General features: G+C 41.0%; 1 long non-coding RNA gene and 1 pseudogene across 1 annotated transcript; one reads left to right on the top strand and one right to left on the bottom strand.

Moving 5' to 3' along the window:
- Positions 1-12,470: 12,470 nt before the first annotated feature.
- LOC121139948 lies at positions 12,471-22,408 on the bottom strand. The gene is made up of 2 exons (XR_005876729.1): positions 22,210-22,408; positions 12,471-14,227 (listed from the first exon to the last, which is right to left on the bottom strand). It is a non-coding gene; the product is annotated as an uncharacterized LOC121139948 (long non-coding RNA).
- On the top strand, positions 15,409-16,014 carry LOC101841940 (annotated as a pseudogene).
- Positions 22,409-22,935: the final 527 nt, after the last annotated feature.

The raw sequence follows: 22,935 nt of genomic DNA, 5'->3' as shown, positions 1-22,935 counted from the left end.
GTTATAGAGCACTTGCCTAGTACATGGTTGTAAGATATTCCAAATAGGAATAACACAAATCACTAAGAATAAATAAGTATAACAAAACAGTCAGAAAAATACTGAAGTGCAAGAACACCTACTCTTTAAAAAGTCATTGAACAGTCAGGTGGTGATGGAGCATGCCTTTTAATCACAGCACTAAAGAGCTAGAGACATGGCAAGCTCTGTGAGTTAAAGGCCTTTCTGATCTACAGAGTACGTTCCAGGACAGCCAAGGCTACACAGAGAAACCCTTTCTCAAAAAACAGTAAGTAAGTAAGTAGATAAATAAATATTTTATACAAGATTACATTTTAAAACATAGCCTTCTTTTTTCCTCAATATATGTTTTTATTTAAATTAGAAACATGCATGCTTCACATGTCAATCCTAGCTCCCTCTCCCACCCCTCCTCCCTTGTCCCTCCACCAGCCCCCTCTCAGCCCACCACCCAATCCCCACATCATTCCCCAGGGAGGGTGAGATTTCCAGAGATCTACAAGGATAACACCAACTGGCAAACTAAGCAATAGCGGAGAGACTACATTAACAGCCCCTCCCTGATGGTAAGGTTGATGACTGCCTTATATGCCATCCTAGAGCCTTCATCCAGTGACTGATGGAAGCAGGGACAGATACCCACAGCTAAACACTGAACTGAACTCCTGGAACCCAGTGACAGAGATGGAGGTGTGATGAGCAAATGCATCAAGCCCGTGCTGGTGAAACCCACATAGACAGCTGACCTGGCAAGGGGGAGCTCTTGAACCCCAAACTGATGGCTGAGAGGCCATCAGGGGACTGATCCAGACTCCATGAATGTAGTGTCACTGAGGAGGCCTCAGAAGTCTCTGGGGCCTTGGGTAGTAGATCAGTGTTTACCATGGTGTAAGAATGAACTTTGGAAGCCCATTCCACATGGAGGGATGCTCTCTCAACCTGGACACATGGGGAAGGGCCTAGGTCCTGCCCTGGATTAAATGACAGACTCTGGAGATCCCCCCAAGGAGGGCCTCACCCTCCCTGGGGAATGATGTGGGGATTGGATGGGGGTTTGGGGAAGGGTGGTGGAGTGACAAGGGAGGAGGGGTGGGAGAGGGAGCTGGGACTGACATGTGAAGCATGCATGCATGTTTCAAAGACATCATTTATTTTAATAAAAATTAAAAATAAAATTAAAAGATTTGACTGCCTAATGAATGGAACTAGAAGAAACCATCCTGAGTGAGGTAACCCAGTCACAAAAAGAAAAACATAGCATGTACTCACTCATATATGGAATTTAGACCCATTAAAGAATTATCAGCCTGCAATCCATACCACCAGAGAACTTGGGAAACAAGGAGAACCTTAAGAGAGACATACATGGTTCCCTGGAGAAGGTGAAAGGGACAAGATCTCCTAAGCTAATTGGGATCATGGGGGAGAGGAAAGGGAGTTAGAAGAAAAAGAAGGGGAGAAGAGGAGGGGAGAGGAGGACATTAGAGAGCAGGAAGATTGAGTCAGAGGAAGAATAGAGGAGAACAAGAAAAGTGATATCATAATAGAGGGAGACATTATAGGTTTAAAGAGAAATCTGGCACTAGGGAAATGTCCAGAGATCTACAAGGTTTACCCCAACTAACAATCGAAGCAAAAGTGGAGAGGCTACCTTAAATGCCCTTACCTGATAATGAGATTGATGACTAGCTTATTTGCCATCCTAGAGCCTTCATCCAGGGGCAGATGGAAGCAGGAGCAGACACCCACAGCTAAACACTGAGCTGTTCTACATAGCAAGTGCCAGGATAGGCACCAAAGGTACACAGAGAAATCCTGTCTCGAAAAAACAAACAAACAAAAAAGATTTGGCTGTAGGCAAGCCTATAGAGCATTTTCTAAGTAATGATTGATGGGAGAGGGCCCAGCCCAATGTGGGTGGAACTCCCCCTGGGCTGGTGGTCCTGGGTTCTATAAGAAAGCAGGCTGAATAATCCATGGGGAGCAAGCCCTTAAGCAGCACCTTCTGCAGCAACTCTATGTTCCTTCCCTATTTGAGGTTCTGTCTTGACTTCCTTCAATAATGGGCTATGGTAGTAGAATCATAAACCGCATAAACCCTTTCCTTGCTTGTTTCATCATAGGAATAGTAAGCAAAACTAAGACAGCAACCTTTAGAGATATAAGATGAATCACTGAAATCCTCTATCTACTCATTGTAGAAAGAAAATAGAATAAGAAGAAGCTATTTTTCACTCAGTTTTCAGAATCCTGCACAGTCCTATTGGGTATGCTTCAGTCTTGCTCATGTAACACTTCACTTTCTGCTTTCAGAAAATATGAATTTACTTCATATTTACCTTGCCCTAAAATTTGCATTTCAAAGACAAATCTTATTGATCCAATGAGATTCCTGTCACCAAACAAAGAAAATCAAAGTTTGGAGATCAGCCCTCTGTCAGATGTGGGATTAGTGAATAATGTTTCCCATTCTGTGGGCTGCCTTTTTGTCTTGCTGACTGTGTCCTTTGCCTTACAGAAGCTTCTCAGTTTCAGGATGTACCATTTATTGATTGTTGATCTCACTGTCTGAGCTACTGGTGTTATGTTCCGGAAGCTGTCTCCTGTACCAATTCGTTCAAGGGTACCACCCACTTTCTCTTCTAAGAGGTTCAGTGTGGCTGGATTTATGTTGAGGTCTTTGATCCATTTGGACTTAAGTTTTGTGCATGGCGATAAGCATGGATCGATCCGCATTCTTCTACATGCCAGCCTCCAGTTATGCCAGCACCATTTGTTGAAGATGCTTTCTTTTTCCATTGTATATTTTTAGCTTCTTTGTCAAAGATCAGATGTTCATACATGTATGGGTTAATATCAGAGTGTTCAATTCGATTCCATTGGTCCACCTGTCTATTTTTGTGCCAATACCAAACTGTTTTCAGGAATACAGCTCAATAATAGAGTTTGAGGTCGGGGATGGTGATGCCTCCAGATGTTGCTTTGTTGAGTAAGGTTGTTTTGCCTATCCTGGGTCTTTTGTTTTTCCATATAAAATTGATTATTGTTGAGAAATTGCTCAACATCCTTAGTCATCCGAGAAATGCAAATGAATACAACTCTGAGATACCATCTTACTCCTGTCAGAATGGCTAAAATAAAAAACACCAATGACAATTTATGCTGGAGAGGTTGTGGTGAAAGGGGAATACTATTCCACTGCTGGTGGGAGTGCCAACTTGTACAGCCACTTTGGAAATCAGTATGGAGATTCCTCAGAAAAATGGGAATAAACCTACCACAAGACCCAGGAACTCCACTCTTAGGCATATATCCAAAAGATGCCCATTCATACAATAAGGATGTCTGTTCCACTATGTTCATAGCAGCATTATTTGTAATAGCCAGAACTTGGAAGCAACCTAGATGCCCCTCAACCGAAGAGTAGAGAGAGAAAATGTGGTACATTTACACAATGGAGTCCTATTCAGCAGAAAAAAACAATGGAATCCTGAAATTTGCAGGCAAATGGATGGCACTGGAAGAAACCATCCTGAGCGAGGTAACCCAGTCACAAAAAGAGAAACATGGCATGTACTCTCTCATATATGGATTTTAGACATAGATCTGGGGAGTGCCAGCCTACAGTCCAATGGCCAGAGAGTCTGGGAAACAGAACCTTCATTCAGTGGCTGATGGAAACAGAGGCAGACGCCCACAGCTAAGCACTGAGCTGAACTCAAGAAATCAGTGACTGATGACCAAAGGGGTTAAGACTTGGCTGGTTTAACCCCCAGAAACAGCTGACCTGACAAGGGTTATCCCTTGAATCCCAGACTGATGCCTGGGAATCCAGCATGGGACTGATCAAGACCCCCTGAATGTGGGTGTCAGTGAGGAGGCCCAGGTAATCTATTGAGCCTTGGGCAGTAGATCAGTATTTATCCAGGGTATACAAATGGACTTTGGGCTCCCATCCAACAATGAGAGATGCACTCTCACCCTGACCTCTTGGGGGAGGGTCTAGGCCCTGCCCTGGATGAAATGACAGACTATGGACACCCCCATGGAGGGCCTCACCCTCCGTGGGGAAATAAGGGGATATTGGGGGGGTTGGCAGGAGGGCACGGGAGGAGGGGAGGGAAATGGAGAAGGACCTGGAATTGACATGTGAAGCAACCTTGTTTCTAATTTTAATTTGAATTTAAAAATGAAAAATATATATGAACATGCAAATCAATAAAACAAAAACATAAACCATGAATACATGTGCACATATGCCAAATAACTGGATTTATAAGGAGCCTAATGTCTGTTATGCCAAGTTTGTAGGACCCCAAAAAGAGACCACCAAGGAGCCGACTCACTGATACAAACACATACGTTTAATGTTAAGTTACGATCTTCACCAGGGACACTGTCCAGCAAACTGGCATAGCAGCTGTGAGAAAAGGGATGGATAACCTATTTAGTGCGGCAGCAACAATGTGGTTAAAGAAGAGCAATATCTCTATCCTTTCAAAATGGATATTGCACCTTCTGTTGTGGCATCCAGGGCTCTGAGCTGCCCTCTGACCATAGGGTTTGCAACAAACAAGGCTGATGGGTGACCAAAAACATCTTCAAGATGAGGCAAGCTCAACAATCGCACTCACAGTGTGGGAAACAAACACAATACTATGTAGTATAACATTGTGTAGGTTAGGTACCATGGAGCTGGTTGAAGTCGTCAAGAACCAATGGGCCCCATAAATTCATATATTTGAATGCTTAGGCAGTGGCATTAGGAGTTATGGCCTTCTTGTAGTACATGTAGCTTTGTTGGAGGAAGTGTGTCACTGGGGTGGGTTTTGGGATTTCAAATACTCAAGCCAGGCCCAGTATCTCTCCCTGTATCTGCCTGCAGATCTAGATATAGAAATCTCAACTATTTTCCAGCACCATGTCTACCTGTGTGCTGCCGTGTTCCCCACCATAACAATAATGAACTAAATCTCTGAAACTGTAAGCCATTCCCAACTAAATACTTTCTTTTATAGGAGTTTTCACGGTGATGGTGTCTCTTTACAGCAATAGAACACTAACTAAAAGAGCCCTAAAGGAAAGAGTAGACAAATTATGTCTCTACCCAACATAAAGCAAGAATAACTGAGCAACATTGTGGCCACCAAAAACAAAACAGCCATTAAGGACTGAGCATGCTCTAATGCCATAAACTCTAAAAGCATTACAGAGCAAAAGCATATTGGAGTACGCATATATAAAATATATGTTGCTGGGAATTTTTATCAAATAATCCAAAACCAACTTCAGGGATTTGCTACAGGGAATAATAATTGTTTAAATGTATGGTATGTTCAGGCCAAGCCAGTTGGAGATCTCCTAAATCTGTCCCAGTTTTACAGAATTAAATTGTAGTATATTGTGATGAGAGGATATAATGGGAAGAATTACCTCTAAAATACTTTGGCAAAAAGAAAATCTATTAAAAGGGTCAAAGAAAGGAGATACGGAGGAAATATGGAAATGCTCAGTACTTGTAATATATATGGAAGATTCTGACCACCAATCTTGTCAACTTTAAGAAATTTTGGAAGATACCATGGAGATATTCTTATCATGATATTGGAAATAGGCCTGCTCCCTTGGTTTCAGAGGATGATGTGACAGGCTAATGTACTTTATCACTCATTGTCACCACACTGGCAATTCCAACTTTCTGAGTAGATGCTTATAAAGGCTTATGGAAAGATGTCGCATCTGCTGTGTAGCCTGCATCCGAGAATGTAGCGAGGTGGTCGGGATAGATGACACAGAGACCGTTCGGTTGCTTTAAGAAAACTTTATGCTTCCCAAGTCAGCTTAGGAGGAGACCCCAAGTCCGCTTAGGAGAGAGAGCCCAAGTCAGCTTAGGAGAAGTCCCCAAGTCAGCTTAGGAGAGAGAAGTCTAGTCCGCTTAGCAGAAGTCTCTCCAAGAAAAAAAACGCTTCCCTTTTTAAGGACTTCTGCAATCCATCTACATACAATTCTTTCCAGACTTCTCACCCTCCTGGCTGGTGGTTTAATCTCCGGCCCCAGAATCGGGGAGACACAGCAGGGGGGACAGGAAGAAGCATCTAGCCATAGGGGGTGTCAAAGTCATGGTGTTTCAGTGAGCAAGCCCTTATCTGAGCCCTATCAAGAGCTTTATAGCACTGAATTGTTTTCAGTAAACATTATCTCACAGCTGCCTGCTCCCAGGCCAAAGGGGAAGTGGGTTTCTGCTCAAGGTCTGGTGTCCCCACAGAAAGATGCTGGAAAGACAATCCCTTCCTTGTGTAATATTAAGAAAGAATTGTATAAGGCAGCAGGTGTAGCGTGTAGTCTTCCCACAAGCCACTTGGGCGCTGCTGAGTTGTCTAAGCCCCCAAATAACACACAGGACACTATAATAATTATGAAGCTGTTGGCCGTTTGCTTGGTTTCTTATCAACTAGCTCTGATTTGATTATTAACCCATAATTACTAATATATATTTTATAAGAACTTACCTTTTTGAGGACACACTCCTTAGCACACGTTGCTCTCAGGAGATCACATGGTGAGAGCTCTCCTCACTACAATTCCCAGAATCCTCCTAGACTCCTAGTCCCACCTATCTTGTTTCCCTATTGGCCTACAGTGCTTTATTCAAACCAATCAGACACATATTTACAGAATGACGTCTCCCAACAAGCAGGGAAGACAAAGCTGATGACAATGATGTTCAGAACTGCTTAAATGACAAATGTATTGTAGGTAGCATTCTTTTGTAGTCTCCCTGTGTACAAATTCAGAAAAGCAAAAATGAGGGATAATGTCCCATTCATCATAAGAATGGTGGAAACCAGTAGCAGGTGTTGAGTTACACAAATATTCAAGGGGATGAAGGCATTCTGGTAGGTGTATCAGAGACAAAACTCTGACATTGCTAGAGTTGTTGCCATGGTGTTAAATGCAGGCTCTCCACGTTTCCACAAAGGCCAAAAGCTAGGGTAGGAGATAATGGCATTATCCAAGTACCGAATTTGCCACTGTGGAAGGGCCATGGAGGTATTGCAAAAGATCCATGCTACGGTAGCCAAAGCAATCCCCTACTTGGATATTGGCACATTTGTTGAGTAAGACCATGATGACAATGAACACTGGGAAACACAAAAGAAGTACAAGACAGAATAAGAATGGCTCTTTGAAACTGTAAAGTACTCTGTAAGATCAATACCTGGAGGAAAGAACTGATTGTGTGTTTGAGGATCTGGGTCTTTGCCCTGGAGATCTACTCCTGAAAGAATGATCTATACAAACTCAGATATGAGTCTTATAGCAATATTTACTGACAACTGGATGAATGTATGCACCTTCTAACAGCTGCAATTCTGAATGTTGGTGCAGACATATGATAAAGTTTAGACACAAACATTTAACCATAAAGATGATGATCCTGGAACCACCTTTAAATATTGGTGACCTTCAAAACCAATATTATCTACATAGGGAATCCCATGCCATTCAGGGCAGCATAATGAGACCCTGTCTAAAAAAATATGCCAGTGTTAATAAATGAGTAATAAATGAATATGGTAGCATGAAGTATCATGATATTAAAAAAATAGTAAAATTCAGGAGTAAGGCAAAGACACCCGCCATGACATTGATCCAGTCATCAAATTGAAACATGAGGAGAGAAAGCTATACACATAAACATATATATATATATATAACATATATATGTATATATGTATAGTTATAGTTGCACGTGGGCTGAGGAGGGCAGATCAACTATATGAGTTTTTAATGCCCTACCTAATGTAGAATGCATCTTTCTATGCTTGTGAATATGCCTAGATAAATCAAGAGTGCAACAACCTGGAGCTCTTCATAAAGGCAGAAAGTATCAGTGGAGGAAAGCTTGCAATGAGACAGCCAGACTTTAGACAGTATTTCCTTACTCTCCTGGTTGATTTTATATTATGTTTATGTCAACTGAACACATTCTAGAGTCATTTTGGAAGAGAAAATGCCCTCATAGAATCTGTGGGTAGCATCTCTCTTTTCCATCTCCTCTCTGGGGGACTGGAATGGCTATCTGGGAGCATTGTATCCATTAAACATGAGCTTTTTAAATTAAGTTTGATTTGGATTACTGCATCAGTGGAGAGTGCATCAGTGGAGAGGCTTATCAGGATGCAGAAACTTTTCACCAAGGATTTTAGGAGTTGGTATCCTGGGAGACAAAGGAAGACAATATATATATATATATATATATATATATATATATATATATATATTGCACAATATCACAAAACAGCAATTACTAGTATGTATATATCCTGAGACATTTCTTACCACAGAGGAAGGAAATCAGCCTCTGGCAAACGTAAGCAACCCACATGCAGGTGGAAAATCGTGCAAGGGCAGTTTTTCATTGTATCATCGCAGACTTGCGCTCTGGGAGAAGAGATTTTTCATCTATAATTGTTTTGTGAGAAATATATATGTTGAGTACAAAAACAATTGTGGGTAGACAAGCCTATAGTTCATTTTCTTGATTAATTATTGATATCGGAAGGCCTAGTCCATTGACGGCAGTACCATGTCTGGTTAGATGTTCCTGGATGGTATAAAAAAGTGGGTTGAGCCAGGTGGTGGTGGCACACACCTTTGATCTCAGCACTCAGGAGGCAGTGAACTCTGTGAGTTCAAGGTCAGCATGGTCTACAGAGTGAGTTCTAGGACAGCCAGGGCTGTTAAACAGAGAAACCTTCTCTTGAAAAACCAAAAAAAAAAAAAAATAAGGAATTGAACAGGCCACAGGGAGCAAGTCAGTGGGAGCACTCCTCTATGGCCTCTGCATCAGCTCCTGCCTTCATGTTCTAGTCCTGATGTCCTTGGTTGATAGACTACAAGCTGTGTTATGAAATACATCTTTTCCTTCTCAAGTTGCTTTTGGTCATGATGTTTTATCACAGCAACAGAAACTCTAAGATACTTACCATTCATTAAAGAAGCAGAGGGAAAAGACACAGAAATGCACAGACACAGTGAGGCAGAAATGATTCAGAAAGACAGGGACAAAGAGTGCACTGCCAAGCATCATGAGAGAGGAGAGATAAAGAGGAGGGGGAATCACATGACATATTGTTAGCCTTGGGAAGTATGATTTCCGTTAACTTTGGTCTATCTTTCATATCATTGTAATGGTGAGAAATAAAACATTAAGTTGAGTGGCCATGACTCCAAAGCCTCTGTGTTGTTTAGTTTCCCATGTCTGTGACCAAAATGACTGAGGGAACAGATTAAAGGAAAGAATTGTTTAATTTTGCTCAGTATAAGAGATCTGAGTTCACAGTCCTTGGCTGTGTTGATTTTGGGTGTTTGGTTTGAAAACAGGAGGCAGAGGCTACTGATTTTGTAATAAATAGGAAATAGAGAAGGGACCAGGGATGAGGCAAAATTTTTGAATGCACACCTCCTGGTATCTATTTTCTGCTGCTGTATACCATCCCCCTTATGATTATAGATCCTATCATAATAGCAAAACCATTTTGGAAGCAATCATTTAACACATGAGCTGTTTTCATGGACAGGTCACACCCACACTATAACACCATTAAACAAGGTCATTCACCATGCCATTCCTCTAAGGACGTGTCCAGGGTTATCAACTCAAAGGAAACAGAAAAATAAACAAAGCCAAGGACTGTGAACTCAAATCTCCTATACATATCTCTCACGACTTGTTGCTGGTTTCTCAGTCAGCTGTGAGCTCTTGGCATTAATGTGTGAGGTGCATGACATCATTTGGGGACTGACCATAGAACTGTCTTTGCTTTCTTTTGTCATCTACTTTCTTTTTCAGAATTTCTGGGGTAGGATGTGTTTGCTAGTGAACCTCTAAAGTCCATGATAAAGATCCACATGACAGGTTCACACTTATCTGTCATCCATTTCTTTCATAGCATCTAATCCTGTCATCAGAGGTGGTGACAGTTTAGTAGAGCCACTGCTGTACATAAATGAAGGTGGTGCTAGCAGAGGTGGCATCAACACACTAGGACAGATCCTAGTTGACATGGACAACCAACATCATTATATAGCTGGGATGAAAAGACAAAACTACACATTTAGGAAACACATTTAGTTACCATTTGTAGAAAGTGACAGTGGCATATTACTGTACAGCAACTCTATATTATGCTGAAATACACAGAAAGAAAGTCCCCAGTGTTACTTACTTTTTTAAAAAAAGTTTTCAGCTGGGTATGGTGGCACACGACTTTAATCCCAGCACTCAGGAGGCAGAGGCAAGCAGATCTCTGTGAGTTTGAGACCAGCCTGGTCTACAGAGCTAATTCCAGGTTACGCTCCAAAGCTACAGAGAAACCCTGTCTTGGAAAACCCAAAGTAAATAAATAAACAGGCAAACAAGCAAACAAATAAATAAAAAGTTTTCAGAATACTACCTTACTTTAAGCAGTATGCCACAACGGCCTCCCACTAAAGGTCCATCCACAGATACTGGGAATTTTACTCCAGAAACTCCACCCTTGAGGCTTCCTGTACCAGGTAGAGGACCACAGCTTCCCCCATGGGAAACTTTGCCACAGGCTTGGGATACCAAGTCTTCCTGCACCAGGCCTACTCACAACTTTTGAGAATTTTGCCCCAGTAGCCAGTCTCACATAGCTTTCTCAAAACAAGAGGTCCAGTAAAGATTTTGGGGGGGGAGTAATGTCTGTCACTCATGCTGCCTAGTGTGGTAGTAATTTCCTTGTATTTGATTTTTATTAGCCTTCATTTAAACAGCACAAGTGACTACTGTAGTTCATGCTGCGGGTATAAATTAAGCTTCCCAGCTTTAGCAACACTGATATTTGAAGTCTGTGCTTTGCTGTGTGAACTCAAAAAAAAAGTGTTTTGAGTTCTTTGCTTTAGGCTTAGCTTTGACAACATTTGCATTTGTACTCAGCATGGCTACAAACATAATTCTGAGCACATTAAAGATTTTTAATCACTATACGGTGACTGATAATTAATTTTTGTGTCTTAATTACCATTGTTTCAAGGATTCACAATAAATTAGTAACATAAGATTAGCATTTATAAATTAAGGTAGTTTATTCCTGTTATGATTTTGACCCTTAAAAATTTCAGTTTCTGAACTGAGATTCTTATAATACCAAAATAAACTTTAACTCTTAGATATATCCATGGGGAAACTGAGAACCACTCTTTAAAAATCCCTTTTATGCTGTACTTTTATAAGACCTAAATTAATTTAATAGATCTTTTAATTTAAGTACATAATTAAGTTTTACTGTAGTTTTTGCCATGACTCAGCTCCTCCAAAGGTGATTATCTTGATTAGACATATATTTTAAGTCAGTTTTTGTTACCATGAATAGACCACTATACCATCAGGAATTTATAACTCTCTTATTTTATTTATTGAATATGAAAATTTTTTCAATGATTGTATTTAACCCTTATGCAGCAACAGAGACAGTTTCATTGCTATACCCTACATTGTTAGTGAATTACATTGTGGTTCTTTTGCTTTGTGACTAAAAGCCCAAAGAGGAAACATCTATGTTTTGAAAGAAATAAATTAATAGAATTTAGCAGCATCCTGTCATGATAGCAACTAACCCTAACTCCCCACTGGGTGACACCTGACTTAACTCTGGAGCTACCACCTAGCCTAATGCATCCTTTGTTGACTAGACACCTTTTCTCCCCTGTGCAAACTTTGTTTGGGACTTTTCCAAGGATACAAAAGCTTATGCAAAACTTGGTTCAGAAAACCTGGAAAACTGGTACCTAGTGAATCGACATTACATTTGTCATTGTATTTTTGGAAGCTTCATTCAAGTTGTTCTGAGCATTGGTAATCAATCGGTTAAAGTGTAAATATAGAGAAAAAATGTCCTGGGTATAGGAAATGTACTTCAGATTGAACTCATCAAGGCTGGCGTCCCATGCAGTGGCCAAAAGAGGGACAAATTCATTCTTAAAGTGTCTCTGAGTCTTCCTTGGATGGACCTCGTGAACCCACACCAACACCTGGACATCCACAATAGTAGAACCTTCATCCAGTAATTGATGGAAGAAGATTAAGAGATCCACAGCCAAGCACGGGACAAAACTCCTGGAATCCAGTCAAAGAGAGGAAGGAGGGATTATATGAGCAAGAGGGTCAAGATCATAATGGGGAAATCCACAGCGACAGCTGACCCAAGCTAGTGGGAGCTCATGGACTCTGGAGCTAGGGAACCTGCATGGGACCGAACCAAGCCCTCTGAATGTGGGTGACAGTTGGCGGGCTTGGTCTGTTTGTGGGACCCCTGGTGCATGAGCTGGCTTTTTAGAACCTATTCTCTATGGTGGGATGCCTTGCTCAGTCCTGATGCAGGGGGGAGGGACTCGGTCTTGCCTCAACTCCAATTTATAACTTTTTTTTGCAGGACTCCAGCTAGCTTTATTGATGGCATGTCCAAGCTACCAAAGGGTTTCCAAGAGTCACAGCACAAAGGCTCCCACAGAGTCACCATCCAACAGGTCCCTTCCGTGGGGACCTTGCCCTCACCCTGGCCCTTGACTTCCGCTATTACATGCCCCTGTGAACTGGGCTCGAGTCTCTATCCGATGGTCTCCACAGGATCAAAGCATGGCCACCAGTTTGAAGGTTCCCTCGGGTTTGGCAGGAACCACATGGACAAAAGTCTTGTAGAGTACAGCACCCTTGGGCAGACTCTTAATCACCAAATATATATCATCCTTAAGTCCCATCCTCCATTGACCTTTTGCAACTTGGCCTTAACTTTTGTGGGGTTTTTTTTTGTCCTCATCTGTTAATTTTTATTCTTGGGACAAAAATCTTATTTTATCATACAAAATTCATCCTTACTCAAAATAGTCTCTTTTCCTTTTAGCCCTTTTTTACCAAAAATATAACCCCATTCTTTAAAACACTTTTCTCATATCTAGTCACTGTTTTTTTAAAATAATTAAGATTACCTGTACATGTATTTTTAAATATCAACCTTTTGTGGGGGGTTTAAGACAACTTTTTAAAAATGATTATCTCTGTCCAAAAGGCATTTGCTTCTCTGTAGCTGAGAAATGGAAACAAAATCAAGAGTACCCAGGTTTGGGGGAGGGGCAGAAACAATGGCAGATCACAAGCGTGGGGAAGGGAGTTCCAAAACAGAAAGATTGTCCTATGTCAGTTAGAGGAAGCGGGTTTGGAGACCCAATAGGGAGGATCCAGCATAGCTTTTATCTCAGTCTCCTGCCTAAGGGACCCTTCCCAGATAGAAAACCTGGCCGCATAGCTCTTGGCCACAATGAGGTAGGGTCCTGAGTTGCCAGCTGGCAAGGCTGCCTAGATGCCTGGAGTCTCTGTGGAGATAAAGAAGGGGGTTGCTATGCCCCTCCACACTTTGCAGCTCCTGCTTCTGTGGCTCCACAGCCACCATGTGTCCTACACCACAGCCATCTTGCCCTGGCTGGGACCTTATCATACAGGGCCGGGCTAGTGAGACTATATGACTCGCTCCAACCAGGCAGGGGAGCCCTTTGGGAGAAGGGGTCCTGGAGTTGACTATTTTCTAGGTCTCTGTGACACCATAATCAGGAGCTGAGTAGCGGCAATGAAAGGGGTTGAGATGAAACTCTGAGGGGTGAGAAACCTTGGAGAAGCAGAGAAAGAAATGGTTTGGAGGAAGGACCAAATAAGGAGAGAGAGACACACACAGAGGAGCCAGGAGGGAAAAGGGAGAGATAGCTGGGGAGTCTGTGGAGCAAAAACTGACCAAATCAGAGGACAGAGTTCACTTGAACTGTCAATATAATCCCAGAAAGGGACTAGCACACTCCTGTAGCATAGGTGACAAAGGCAATGGTTCTCTTCCTAAAAGCTGGGGCCCATACTCTTGTATAGAAGGTCTGTTAGATCTCCTCTTCATCCACACTGTCTCTTTCATATTTTCAGCCACCATAGTCAGGAACTCTGGGAAGTCAGTGGTCCCATTCCCTTAGATATCTAGATTCCCGATCTTTATGGGGAGGAGTTTGATGAAGATACTCCATTTAGGATTAAGTGCTCCAAAGCCTCTCACTTTCTGTGCGTTGTCCAGCTGTTGTAGGTCTCTTTGTTAATTCTCGTGTACTTTAAGTTCCTCTTACAAGGGTTATGTGAAGCATTGATCTGTGGATATAGAAATATGTTATCAGGAGTAATTTATATTCCATGTTCTTTTAGCAAAATAATAGTAGTTTTTCCCTAGGGTCCATGACCTGTCTAGTCACAGGTTCTTGGCCACTTTAGCGTTGTCAGATATTGGTTCCTTCTCATGGAGTGGGTCTTATATCCCATCAAAAGGTGGCTAATTACTCCCACAAAATTTGTTACACCATTGAACCAGTAGGTCACTGTTTCAAGTAGAAGCATTTATAGAAAATGATATTGATGATTATTTTTATCCTTCACAAGTGTGCAATGTACTGTATAGCACCATGAGTGCTAGTCCACATATAAGAGAAAACATAATATTTGTCTTTCCGGGTTTGGATTACCTTACTCAGGATAATTTTTTCTAGCTCTATCTATTTACCTACAAATTTCATTTTTCTTAATAGCTAAATAACATTCCATTGTGTGAGTGTACCACATTTTAAGTATCCATTCATCAGTTTGTGACATCTAAATCATTTCCAATTTCTTGCTATTATGATTTGGGAACCGATGATCATGGATTGAAAATATCTCTGAAATGAGATGTACAGTCATGTGGGTATAGCTGGATCTTGAGGTAGATCTAGTTCCAGCTTCCTGAGGAACCAACACTTATTTTCACAGTGGCTGTACAAGTTTATACTCCCACCAGCAATGGGTGGCTGTTCCCCTTAAACCACATCCTCACCAGCATGAGCTGTCTTTTGCTTTATTGATCTTGGCCATTGTGACTGGGGTAAGATGCAACCACAAATTGGTTTTAATTTGTACTCATTTGGTTTAGGATGTTGACTATTAAAAGTATTTCTCGGTTATTTGTGTTTCATATTTTGAGAACTCTGTTTGGTTTTGTAGCCCTTTTCTGATTTTTTTGTTTTTAGAGAGAGAGTCTCTGTGTAGTCCTGAATTTTTAGGAACTAGCTCTGTAGACCAGGCTGGCCTCAAACTCACAGAGATCTCATCTTCCTCTGCCTCCTGAGTGATGACATTAAAGGTGTGTGCCACCACCACTCGGCCCTTTTCTGATTTTTTAACTTAAAATTTTTTTCCATACAATATATCTGATCATCTTATAGTCCAGGCCCAGTTCCTCAGTAGCAGCTTAGTCCTGCCAGAGAAGAGTGGCCCAGCTCCTTCCAGGACTCTTTATCTTTTAGGCATGACATAAATTCCAGGTGTCAGAAGAGAGAATAATTTCCAGATACCTACTGGATTCATTTATTCAAAACAGAAACACTCAACATGCAAAAGTCTTGTGGGAAGAATGAAGAGACACCACAGAACACACCAAAGGCAGATGAAGGCCGTCCTTCAGAACATCTACCACAGAAAGCATGAGTGAATCTCTAGGCTTCTGGAAAAATATGGGGTAGGAAGCAGATGGAAGCCTTAGAGAAGAGCCTGTTCAACCCAGCCTGGAACCTAAAGAGGACACTCCCACAAGGCATCTGAACCCTGAAGAAGTGATAAGAGGAGTAGATGAGCTGGAAAGGCTTAGGGAAACAAAATTTGTAATAGTGCATTGGAGGCAAAGACATTTCCGAAGCTGTCCTTACGCTGTGAGCTCCAGGCCTTGGAATCTTTTTCTCTGATATTGAAGTCTTGCTGCTTTCTTTCTCTTAACATTCCCTAATGTATCTTTGAACTTCATTTTACTTTTAATTACCTAGCAGTATTTTCATTTAGGTAGTTTCGTTGTTACCAGCATCTCATTGGATTTTGCATTTTGACCTATCTTCCATGTTTATTTTTCAGTTGGAAACTTTCACACTTACGTATGGAAATGTGTTCATTTCATGTTATATGATTAAAAATCAAATAAAAAAGCTGCATATTTTTAAAAGCTGCATGCTTAGTATAAGCTCACATATGTAGGAAAATTCTTAATTATATGTATTACATGTATATGTATCTCAAAAAACTTAATAGTCTTTATTTTTGTGTGATATGTTTTAATTTTGCCTTTTGCTTATGTGTATTTTTTAATGAATAAGTGTCTCACAAAGAATTTCAGATGTTTTAATAAGCAGGAGTTAATTAAAATTAATTTATAACCAGCTTGTAGAGGCAATAAAAGCACTAAACTCTGGTGAAAAACTATAAAAAGAAATGTAAACCTGGAATTGCCTCTGCATTTCTTAGCCAAAGGAACAAAACTGGCAATCATTATAGATAAAAGAATACATTTGATAGTTTCCCCTTCCCCAGTTTTTCCCAGAATCTTCCCACCTCCCTACTCACCCAACTACCTGATTCTTTTTTCAAAAAAAAAAAACAAGAAACAAAAAAGCCACAAAACTCTCAAAGACAAAAATGAAAACAAAAACAAAAGAACAATAAGACTACAAAGCCAAACTCAAACCAAAAGTTCACAAAAATTCCATTGAGTTCATTTTGGTTTTGCCAACTACTTTTGGACATGCAGCCTATCCTGCAGTATGGTAGATATACACAGTAACACTCTACTGGAAAAAAAAAGCTGACTTTCTCTTTGCCAGCAGGGATCAACTGCATATAGCTTCTTGGTTAGGGGTGGGACCCCATGTCCATTTTCCCCTCTCAGTGCTGGGATCTCTTCTGACTTGAACCTGTTTAGGTACTGTGCATGCTGCCACAGTCTCTGCGAATTCATATGTGTATCAGCCCTGCTGTGCCTGAAAGACACTGTTTCCCTGGAGACATTCGTTACTTCTGGTTCTTAAAATCTTTCCACATCTTCTTCTTCATGATCCTTGAAGAGATGGCTTTGATAAAGGCATACCATTTACAACTGAGTGCTTCAAAGTCTCTTACTCCCTGCACATTCGTTGTTCAGTTGCAGTTCTCTGTTAATTCCAATATATTACAAGTTGTCTCTCTGATGAGGACTGCGTGAGGAGGTATTTTATTACTATGATCCTTTACCACAGTAGTTCTCAACCTGTGAGTTACAACCCCTTTGGAGATGATCCTTTTACAGGGTTTGCATATCAAATATTTTCATTATGACTCATAATAATAGCAAAAGTACAGTTATGAGATAGCAACAATAGTAATTTTCCTTAAAATCCTCATATAGACACAGCTGAGCTCACCTTTGAAGAAATTCACCTGCCTCAGCCTACAAAGGGCTGGGATTATGGTTATAAACCACCATGCATGGCTTGTGGGAGGTTTTATATTATTTTCTGTCATTGTTTGTTGTTTGAAACGTTGTCAGAACCCAAGTACTTGCTTCTGCCAGGCAAATAATACCACTGATTTACATACCTATACTCAAAAGTGTGTCTTCAGGGGCTTTATTTTTAGGTACTCTCTTTGCCTGCATCCTTCCATGTGCCCAAGGAAGAAAATTCTAGGAACAGACTACAGGATAATATCCTAGGAATTCAGTTCCTTGAAGCCAATTATCAACAAAATGAGCAGAATGTAACTCCTGGAAACAAAGGTCTGAAGGCATCCCTATTTTTGTTCCTCAAAGAAAAGTAATTTAGATGCAACATGGTTTTACATGCCAGCTACTAACGGTGGTCTCCCAGGAGCCAGCATGGGAAGATGTGTCAGTGCACATTACACCAAAGCACAAGATGGAGAGATGAACCCATGTAGTGGTTTGGGGTGACAGTGGAAGACATTCCTTACGGCTATTTCCCCTAACAAAACAAAAAGGAAGAATTCAATAGTTAAAATGGGAAGGAGGAATGCTACTACATGCCTAAAATCTTCCCTGAACAGCAAAGTCAAAATGAACATTCTGTCTTTGGAGGTTTGTAAATTGTAGGTGTGGGTTCGGATGAATGAAGGTTGAGGCAGGAAAAAATCTCCAAGTCAGTCTCTGGAGATCATTGAGGGGTCTGGAATTCCCAGTAGGAGTACTCTGGACAGGGGTAAGTAGATTGAAGGAATGTTGCAGGCTGATTCCTGAAATCCCTTCTAATGATCAGAGCAATCCTTAAAGGGACCATATTATTAAACATCATTTTCTTTGGACAAATAATCCTCAACAAATTAATTTTTCTGCTACTGGAGGTTGAAACTAGGGCAATGGATATGTTGTAAGCTATGTACCACAGAACTATAGCCATTGCTTTTTAAAAATACAAATTTGTTTTGAGACAAGGTGCGATGGTTAATCTTGCTTATCAACTTGATCAAATCTGGAATCTATTACAATGCAAATTTCTGTGCAATCCTGAGGAATTTATTGAATTTCAATTATATGAAAAAGAAATCATGCTAAATGTGAATGGCACATTCTGGTGACAAGCTAGGCAAAATGGTATGGAAGAAGGAAGCTTTTGCTTTAGGCCTTCTTACCTTCCCTCTTGCTGGAAAGTTAATCTGTCTAGTTTCTACTGCATTCCTTTGCCGATACCAGCTTCACTGGGCTTCCAAAGTAGACTAAAGACTCCAGGCCTTCAGGCCTTCAGTGCAAGGTTAGGACCACTGAGATGCCCAGCCTCATAGATATAACAACTATGGGATTCTCAACCTCTCCAGTGCTAGACAGGTATGACTGAACTACCCAGAACACATTGTGTAAATCAGTCTAATAAATCAATGTGTGTATATATAGTTATCCTCAGTTTTGTTCCTCTAGAGAACCCTAACTAATACATGGTATGGATAATGTACCAAAGTTGGCACTGAATTCCCTAGATAGTCTAGGAAGGCATTCTAGTTGTTCTATCCTCTCCCCTCCTCTTCTCTCCTCCCCTCACTTATCTTCCCCTCCTCTCCAATTCCCCTCTCCTTTCCTCTCTTCTCTTCTCTTCTCTCCTCTCTCTGTCAAGCTCTCTTCATAGCTCTCTCAAAGTTCCTTTCCTGTAGAACACACAGGTGTCAAATTCACTATGTAGCCTAGAATGGCCTTGAAATGGCATTCAATGCCTATACCTGCCTACAGTGACTAGTATCATGTAGTTATAAAAACCAGTGCTTAGAAAAAGAAACTTAAACACTTGCATTAAATACTTGGGCTGACTCTGAGGTCTCTGGGATTTGTCAGGTGAGCTAACTCAGACTGTCCCTGGAGTAAAACCTCCCATAATGGAAGTCATTTTGTGTTCAGCTAATATCAGCAAAGTCAACCAACCAGCTATGCATTCCAAGCCATCTTCCTGCTAAAAATTCCAAAAAAATTAAAAGTGGCAGTGACTATGTTCACACTCAGGTAGGCAAGAGAAACATGATACTGAAAACAAATCATAAATAAGCAATAGAAGGGACACCCCCACATGTTGAAAAACAGAAGTTAAACCATCATAACTAAATGTATTTCTGTCCTATTCGTATTCAACATTCCTGACTAAAATACCTGACTGAGAGAACAACTTAAGAGGACGCTGAATGATTCCACATGGTTCAGTCTCAGAGAACTGAGTTTGTAGTTCTTGTCTTTGTTGATTCAAGCATGTTGTGAGACAGAGAACATCACTGTCATGCATGCAGGAGGCAGAGGCTCCCCACTTCATTATGGACAGGAAGGAAAAAGAAGGACAAGGGTCAAGATAAAAATCCTTAAAGGTATACACCCTGGTATCTGCTTCCTCCAAATACATACCATCTCCTTAAGTGTCCAGAACCTCCAAAAATAGCACCACCACTTAGGGAACAATGATTTAATACATGGTTCTATAAAGGGTCCCAAGATTTTAGTCAAATTGAATCCATGATGGAAGTACCATTCAGGCCATAAAACTCAGCATGTAGACAGCACCATCTGCCAAAACTAAAATAAAGACCTAATCTACCAAGGTCCTAATCCATCTGCATGTGACTCCTTTGATGAACCCATGGGACCCTACGTTAGCATGACTTTTGGAGTGATGTGGAATGCCTACATTTACCACCATGACAGCATTCAGTGATATCAGAATGTGTCAACAATAGAGCAACCATGACCCCATGCCTTTGGATATTCATGATGCTCAGTAAATACTAGTGACTGACCACATTCTTGGGCTGGTTGGAAAAATCTCCAGCATTTTAGCACTTGAGAACATGTATAACAGGAGACTATAGAAGACTATCACCCATAATCCACTCTTCTTTTCAGGGATTCTATAATGACCGCCAGTGTCTTTGTTTTCCTTATTCTTTGTCATGAGTAAAGAAGAGACTGTCTTACCACTGTTTTCCATGTGCTTTTCTATACATATACTCAGAAATTTATAATGGCAAGTGCAGTGTCCATCCTGTTTATATTAAGTGATGTAACTATCATTTTTTACAATACTTTTCATATATACAAGTGCATCTTGAGAGCTAAACTTAATTTACAGCTTGCATAGCTTTGCAAATCTAAAATTCCCAGGTATGGTGGGCAGTATTATGGAAATGTCTAAGTAAGGTTTCCAAGCACTTAAAACTGATCAGGGTGGTCTGGGACAGAAAATAGATATATAACTCCATCCAGCACCTTTTTCTATTTTTTGGTACATTAATTAACTGGTTGGATTATAGACTTTAATTAAATGAAATATTGGATGCTTGCCAGTTTATTATTCTTGAATTTGGGTTTTAATTACTGTTGAGGGAGATGAATTGTCAATAAACCTAGTATATATGAACAATAGAGTCAGAGTACATTAACCTTTTACATCCAACTATAAATCCAAGGTTTGAAACAAAAATTTGTCTATTTTCTATGTCATAAAGTTTCCACAAATGTGTTAGTAACAGATTGTTGAGGAATCTCCCCAGTACATTATGAGACTTGATCAACATCTTTGAAAATTTGCCCCTTGCTTCCTTCTTTCTCCATCCTTCACTCCTTTAAACACATTTTTCTTTTTCTTAATTTTTTTCCATTTTATTGAAAATAGATTCTTTCCTCATGCAATATATCCTGATTATGGTTTCCCATCTCTCTACTCCTCCCAGATCCTCCCCACCTTCCCTCCAATCTGGATCCACTCCCAGAAAGTCTCTCATGAGAAAAGAACAAGGTTTTTAGAGATAATGACAAAAGAAAATATAATAAGATAAAATAATAAGTATCACATTGAAGCTGGACAAGACAAAACAACAGAAGAAAAAGGGCACCAAGAGAAGGTACAAGAATCAGAGACCCACTTATTCATACACTCAGGAGTCCCATAAAATGCTAAACCGAACGTTTTTAATATATGTGCAGAGGACCTGGTACAGACACATGGCAGACCCTGCATATGCTGCTTCAGTCTCTGTGAGTTCACATGAACTTTGTTCAGTTGTTTAGAGGGCCTTGTTCTCCTAGTAGTCTCTGTCTCCTCTGGATCTTACATTCTTTCAGCCTCCTCTTCCATGGGGGTCATGAGCTCTCAAGGGAGGGATTGGATGGAGACATGTTTTTAGAGCCGAGTGTTACAAAATGTCTCCTCTGTCTTCCCCACTCCACTCCTCACATAATGTCCTACTGTGGAATCTCTGTATTTATTCCCATCTGCTGAAGTAGGAAGCTTCTCTGATGATGACTGAATAAGGCATTGTTCTATCACCACATTTTTATAAATTAGAATTTTTATTTATTTTACAACCTGATCAGTTTCCTCTGCCTTCTTTTCTCCCGCTCCCTACCCCTACAACCAAACCTCCCACCTTTGGCTCCTATCTACCCACCCCCACCTACTTCTCCACCATCTCCTTTCAGAAAGGGGCAGGCCTCCCATGGGCATCAACAAAGCAAGGCACATCAAGTTGAGGCAGGGTCAAGCTCCTCCCCCTGCAACAAGGCTGGATGAGGCAACCCAGCACCAGGAATGGGTTCCCAAAAGGCAGCTAAGTGCTAGGGACAGGTTCTGACCCCATTGCTAGGAGCCCCACAAACAGGCCAAGCTACACAAATGTTACATATACGCAGAGGGCCTAAGTCGGTTCCATGCAGGCTCCCTAGCCTTTGGTCTAGAGTCCATGAGCTCCCACGAGCTCAGGCAAGTTATCTCTGTGGGTTCCCCTATCACAACCTTGACCACACTGCATAAAATCCCTCCTACCTTTCTTCAACAGGACTCCCAGAGTTCAGCCCAGTGCTTTGCTGTGGATCTTTGCATTGACTTCCATCAGTTACTGGATGAAGGCTCTGTGATGACAATTTGGGTAGTCACCAATCTGATTGGTTAGTTTAAGACACCCTCTCCACTATTTCTAGGAGTCTTAGCTTATGGGTTCATGGGAGTTTCCTTGGCACCAGGTTTCCCCCTATCCCCAAACCCTCCATCAAGACATCCCTTTCATTGCTCTCCCTCTCCATCCTGCAGCCAACCACCCCCGCCCCCAGTTTACCCAGGAGATCACTTCTAATTCTCCTTCCCAGGGAAATCCATGAGTCCCTCATTGGGCCCTCCTTGTTACCTAGCCTCTCTGGGATTTTGGATTTGCGATCTGGTTATCCTTTACACATATTCACTTATACGTAAGTACATATCATGTTTGCTCTTCTGGGTCTGGGTTACCTCACTCAGGATGATTTTTTTCTAATTCCATCCATTTAGCTGCCAGTTTCATGATGTCATTGCTTTTTAGCTCCATTGTGTAAATGTACATTTTCTTCATCCATTCAGTTGAGGGCATCTAGACTGTTTCCAGGTTCTAGCTATTACCAATGATGCTGCTATGAACATAGTTGAGCAAGTGTCCTTGTGGTATGGTTGAGCACCCTTTAGGTGTATTCCCAAGATTAGTATAGCTGGGTCTTGTGATAGACTAATTCCCAATTTTCT

This window comes from Mesocricetus auratus, unplaced genomic scaffold (genome assembly GCF_017639785.1).
Source record: "Mesocricetus auratus isolate SY011 unplaced genomic scaffold, BCM_Maur_2.0 Super-Scaffold_100003, whole genome shotgun sequence".
NCBI classification, from domain to species: Eukaryota; Metazoa; Chordata; class Mammalia; order Rodentia; family Cricetidae; genus Mesocricetus; species Mesocricetus auratus.
Note: the sequence above shows the minus strand (reverse complement) of the source record. Positions and strands in the feature narration are given on the sequence as shown.